Below are 6,615 nucleotides of genomic sequence, written 5' to 3'. Positions count from 1 at the left end.
AACTAATTCAATCCTTGAAAAACGAATAAAAAGTCAAATGCAAGTTTAGTATGTGAATGTTTGGTGTACAGATGTCACGGATATTTACATGTACTCATACCAATAACTACTTCTTAAAGAAAGTTAACAAACACACACGTTTTGGTTTAGATGTTACATATTTTTACATACTTATACATATTTTTTGATGTCACAATATAAACTAAATATTATAACATGCTGCAAGAATGGTAATCGCAAGTTTAGTTCAGATGTCTTCGGTATTTAGACTCTCTAAACAATAACAAATACTGAACCAAAGTATGTGCAAGTTTGGTTTATATGCTATAGATATTTACATAATTATAACAATGACTTCAAGAAATTAAGAAAGAATACGAGTGCAAGTTTGGAAAGTGTAAGTTTGCTTAAGATTCCACATGTATTTACATAATCATTACAATAACTAATTATCCAATACTGTAAAAACCAACGCAAGTGTAAGTATTAGCTGAATTGTCACAGATATACAAAACTTAAGAGAAAAAAAATATCATAATTGCAAGTTAAGGGCGCCGACTGGGGTTTTCATTGCGCAATACTTCGCGCAGCATAGTAAAATAAAGCGTATTTACTGTTTTAAAGCAACTACTTTTACATAATTTATAAAAAATAACAAATTTAGGATTGATTGATTGATTGTATGTTGTTTTACGTCCCATTCGAGAATTTTTCACTCATATAGAGACGTCACCATATACCGGTGAAGGGCTTCAAATTTTGACCTTTACTCGGCACTCAGGGCCATTGAGCAGTGAGGGATCTTTATCGTGCCAACGCCTGCCGTGACACGGGGCCTCGGTTTTTAAGGTCTCATCCGAAGGACCCGCAACTTTCACTTCAAAGTGCCGAGCGCATGGCGAAGGAACAGTTGCTACCTATTTTTAATCGACTTAGGTCTGTCGCGGCCGAGATTCGAACTCACGACCTCCGGATCACGGAGCGAGCGCTCTACCGACTGAGCTACCGTGAACGGTACAAATTTAGGAAATATGAGGTTAAAAAATCTAATTACGTTTTTAAATAACTGATTTGTTTAACGATTTTTCAAATGATGGGTAGAAAGACGTCGTAATAGTGTGTTTTTGACGTTATGAATAACCGAAGTTCTTTAAGCGGGGTCATGCCATAAAATAAAAAGTATAAAATATATGCTCTTGAAATTTTAAACATAGGAAATTGAGAATATAGCAATCATTGTTATTATTTTTTATGTAAATCTGTGGTATCTGTCATGTTTTATTGTACTCCATAAAAACAGGAAAATATCATGAATTTTGAGATGCCCCCTCTGGAAACCAGACGGTAGAATTTTGTGTTTCTTGCATAAAATGTACAATATAGTATTACTCATCAAATAATAAAATTTGAGCAAAAAGTCTATAGTAGTATTTGTATAATTTGCTCCGAAGTGCGAAAAAATGGTATTTTCCTATATAATCCTAGAGTAAATGTACCTGTATTTTGAGACGGTCCCTGAAAAATAACCAGACGGTAGATTTTTACTAAACTTGGCATGTATTCTGAAGTCAATGTAAGGTATATAGGGTATAAAATTAAAGAGTTTCTCTATAGTAGTTTTCACACAATAAAACCCCAGTCGGCTCCCTTAATTAAGTAAATGCAAGTTTGGTTAAGATGTTGCAGATATTAATACTAAGTGCAAGTTTGGTAAATGCAAGTCTGGTATATATGTTACAGATTTTACTCATATCCATAACAAATACTGAAATAATTATAATAAAAAACAGCATAATTGCAGGTTTGGTAAGGGCAAGTCTAGTCCAGATGCCAGAGGTATTAACATATTCAGAACAGTGATAAATACTTTATCAAAGTAAGAAACAAAATAAGTGTAAGTTTGGCTTGATTTCGATGGATATTAACATACTCATAATAACATATTACTACAGGAAAAGTTAAATCAACGTATTTGCAACTATATCAAGGGCAAGTCTAGTTAAGATGCCACAACTATTAAAATACTTATAATATAAGGGCAAGTCTGGTTAAGATGCCACAGCTATTTAAATACTCATAATAATAATTAATATTTTATTAGAGTAAAAAACAAGATAAGTGTAAGTTTGGTAAGAGCAAGTTTGGCTTAATTTCGATGAATATTACCTACTCATCAATAACAACAACATATTACTAAAGGTAGAGTTAAATCAACGTATGTGCAACGATAGTAAGGGCAAGTCTAGTTAAAATGCCACAGCTAGTTAAATACTCACAATATTAAATATTTTATCAAAGTAGAAAACAAGATAAGTGCAAGTTTTGTAAGAGCAAGTTTGGCTTAATTTCTATGGATATTTACATACTCATCAATAACAACAACATAATTATTACATGTACTAAAGGAAAATTTAAATCAACGTGTGCAATTGTAGTAAGGGCAAGTCTGGTTAAGATGGCACAAGAAGATGTATTTAAATACTCATGAAGGTAGTAAATATTTAATAAAAAAAACACACAAGTGAAAGTTTGGTAACAACAAGGTTGGTTAAATGTTGATCGGTATTTCCATAACCATAACAAATAACTAAAACAAGTAAAAAAAAAATAAATTTAAACAATGAATAACATACATTGATTATGTACTCATATTATTAGTTTAAACCAGAAGTCTCTCACGAGACTTTAGCTCTAATTGTGTGCACTTATCACAAAGAAAGATGCATCTTAGTATAGTCTACTTGCTGAAGCTGGACCAAAACTGGAGGTGGAGTAATGTTTTGAAAGAATATTACTGGAATTTCTATTTTAGTAATCATTGTTTGTTGAAATCAACTGTATTTCGGTGAAATCTTACGTAGTAGTTTTGGTAAAGGTAAGTCTGGTGCTATAGCATTTTGACTAATTGCAAGTTTATAGTGAGGGCAATTTTGCCTAAGATGCTACAACTATTTACATACTACTGACAATGACAAATGCTGAAAATATGCAGTTTTGATAAGTGATTGTTTGGTTAACATGCCACAAGTATTAACATATTTACATGTATATCAATAACTAATTCCAAAATAAAGTTTGAAAAAACACAAGTGCAAGTTTGGTGAAGGCAAGTTTGTTTTGAAAATATTTTATTCATTAAACATGAATTGGATCGATACAGTATTTTAATTTCAAGTTTGGTAGAGCAAGTTTGGTTAAGGTGCTTTTGGTTGGCCAGCTGATCCTTGATATTCCTGTTGAGAGGTGATGCACTCTAATCATAATCCTATGATAGGGAATCGACCATCTCTTCTTCTGTTGACAAAGAGATGAGATCAAAAGAGCTCAAAATTTACATCAATCTATGTAGCAATATACCCTTATCATCTGCATATGGGGTTTATGTCTCTCAGTTGATTCGATACGCAAGAGCATACTCTACGTATGAACAATTTCTAAAACGAGGCAAGCTATTGACAAACAAGGATATAAACAGTCTCGTTTGAAGTAATCTTTTTGCAAGTTTTTCGGTCGATACAATGACCTTGTCAGCACCTACTATCATTGAGTCAAATGCTGACTGAGGTTTTTCATACTAATTGTTAGGCCATAATTTATACACGGAACTGTCTACGGATTTTTCCGGTTTTTGTTTCCCGATCATGACAAGGAGCACACGGCGGGTTTGACCGGTCGGCAGGAGATGCTCACTCCTCCATGGCACCTGATCCCACCTCTAAATTTTGAGGTCCGTGTTTGCTCTGCTCCAAATTTGTATCGTTTCAATGGACTTTCGAGATTGAATACTGTTCCTTATCTTCATATTTAATCAAATATATGTGCATTATATCTTTAACTTAGCCCCATCCTGGAGAGACAAACACCATATAGAGTTGATAGCGGAATATTTCTACATAAGTAAGGAAAGATGACGATGGAAAAGCAGACTTGTTTGTTATACAGTGTAATTGTTAGTAGGTCCTTATCGTCTATTGTCAGTAAAGCATCCAAATATGAAACAGATGTGGCACACTCTACATGGTGTCTTTTGTATTTCGAGTTTACTGGGATATATCGAATCGACATATGAATGGAAGTAACTATTCTTAATTGATAAAACGTCGTCGATATTTGTAAATGTCGAAATTGAAGGCCAAAGCAAGTGTTTTATTCTCATGTAGAAGTTTTTGAATAAATTCTGCTTCACAGGAATATAAAACAGGTCGGCTAATAAAGGAGCACAATAAGTAATTTTGTTGATGACCAATCACGAGGTATGAAAATGTCCGATTTTTATTGAAGAAGCAGTTGTATCTGATATCAAAAAACATAGATTTTAATTATTGTTGGGAATGGTTGTAGAAAGTATAGAAAAGTAGTAAATAAATTTTGATGTTACTAACTTTTGAAAAATTTTGCGATTTTAAATTTCCTGAAAGTTCTTTGGAGTTTGTGAGAATCTACATTTGATTTCCACCACTTCTAGAATATGCTGTAACACAATTTGTCTGAAGTTTCTCCTTTAAAGCAGTTAATATTCTTGTGAGGAGTAAAGATAGGGGCTTGGTAGAGTACTTAATAGAACAATAACTGGACTCAGCAATGTACCTTTGTTTGTAAGGATTTTATGAAATTAAGGAATCCAGTAGAGGTAGGGTAGATCGAATCACCTTTGTTGACTGGAATGTTATTGAAGACTGAAAATGGATTTTGAAGAATTTCATCCTTAGAAAGTGATCTGTGGATATAAATAGGATTTCCAGGTGTAAAATTAACAAGTTCTTCTAAAATACAGTTATAATTATGAGCCTTACAACCAAAGACGATATTGTTACAACAGAGAATGTAACAAGGTCCTTTGAAAAAGTAACAAGACTTCCTGAAGTGAGAAAAAGGGATATATTGACAAAGTGCAAGAAGTTCAGGTATTATTTAATCATCATTTAACAGTATTGGCCACATTCGATCCCTGCTCTTAGTAATCCTGCTGAAAGGCGACGCACCCATCCTTCTTGGGATAGGGAGCTGCCTGTCCCTGCTTCTGTAAGGTCAGAAAAATGAGATTGAAAGAGCTCACAATCTACATCAAGCGTAGAGGTGTACAAAAAATGGGGTCATTTGAAGGAAGAGGGTTTGTATCTTACACTTTTTTCATGGTTGGCTGCAGTTGATCCCTTCTTTCTATACTTCTGTTGTCAGACAGAAACTGACAAGATTAGTACAGTTTCAGAACAATTGAAAACGATTACATAAGAAAATTCATAAGATATCTATCACAAAAACATGTCAAAAACACATATAAGGAGAGAGAGATAAAAAAAAACATCAAAGGGAAAGTGCACAAAGGGTTAAAGATGTTAGAAAGGGGCAGAGACAGAAAGGCATGAAAAGGAAATGATTCAACTCACAAAGACAAACCTTTCTGGTCTCCCTGGTCTCCCTGTCCTGCTGCTTCCGGTGGGCCCTGCTGTTTTTCATCCTATCAATTGAAAATCAAGAGGTCAAAGTAGGATCCTGTCTAGATCATATGAAAACAAGCTAAAAGTAAATAATGGTGCATGAAAAGGAGTGCCAATCCTACCATATTTTCTGAGGTTGGCAGTAGTTGATCTGGAGATTCCTCTTTACTGCTGGGTTAAGGTCACATGAACATTCCTTCTGCTAAGAGTAGAGAAAAAGAAGTCAAAGTATTGAGACTTTTCCAACTGAGATTAAGTTAAACATGGAAAATTTACCGGTTGAATGAATGCCCCACTTTGATCAAATTGAAAGAAAAAAGACCGCCCCCTTCGGCTAATGTAGCCCTGTTGGCATTGTGTGTACCCAGTATTCTAGATTCTGGCAATAGTTCCCTCTTGGATGTATGGCCAGCCACTGTCTGTATGTCCTTTCTGGGTGCCCCCTCTCAAAGAAAGACACCTACACAACATTAGTACAGTATAAAAACAATTGAAAACGATGACAGAAGAAAATTCATACCAATATATTTATCACCAAAATAATTTTTAAAAAAATAATCATCAAAGGGGAGACAAACAATAACAAAGGAAAAGGTGCAAAATGGTTAATAATGTTAGAAGGGGTCAGGCAAAGGAAACAATTCAGCTCACCTGATATCTGGATTTTAAGAATAAAAACCAAACCTTTTCTTGGTTCCTAGGTTTCTTAGTGGCTCCATGTCCTGCTGCTTCCACTGGGTCCTGCTGATTTACATCCTGTCAACTGAAATACACAAAGGAATCAGTCACATCTTTTGAAAACAAGATAAAAATAAGGAAAGTGTTCAAGAAGAATAGTGCTAATCTTACTGCATCTAAGGAGGTTGGCAGTAGTTGAAACTGATAAACAAAAATCAAGGTAATGATACTTCTCCATTAGAGATTCAGTGTAAAATAAAGTTTAGAGGCTTAATAAATGATCGACTTTGATCAAGTAAGAAGAGGACGAAGAAAAAATCCCCCTAAGTAAAACCCAGCTTGTTCTTACCACTTTGGCTAATGTTGGTCTGTTGGAATAGAGATACCCTGTATCCTAGAAATGGGCTCCTCTTGTTTGTGTGTTCAGCCACTGACTGTCTCACTGTTCCTCCTCTGTGTCCTGTCAAAGACAGAAACTTACACAAGATTATAACAGATG

This window comes from Saccostrea echinata, unplaced genomic scaffold, assembly GCF_033153115.1.
Source record: "Saccostrea echinata isolate AGI-Se365-2 ecotype Australia unplaced genomic scaffold, CSIRO_AGI_Sech_v1 ptg000002l, whole genome shotgun sequence".
Classification (NCBI taxonomy): domain Eukaryota; kingdom Metazoa; phylum Mollusca; class Bivalvia; order Ostreida; family Ostreidae; genus Saccostrea; species Saccostrea echinata.
This window is presented reverse-complemented; position numbering follows the sequence as displayed.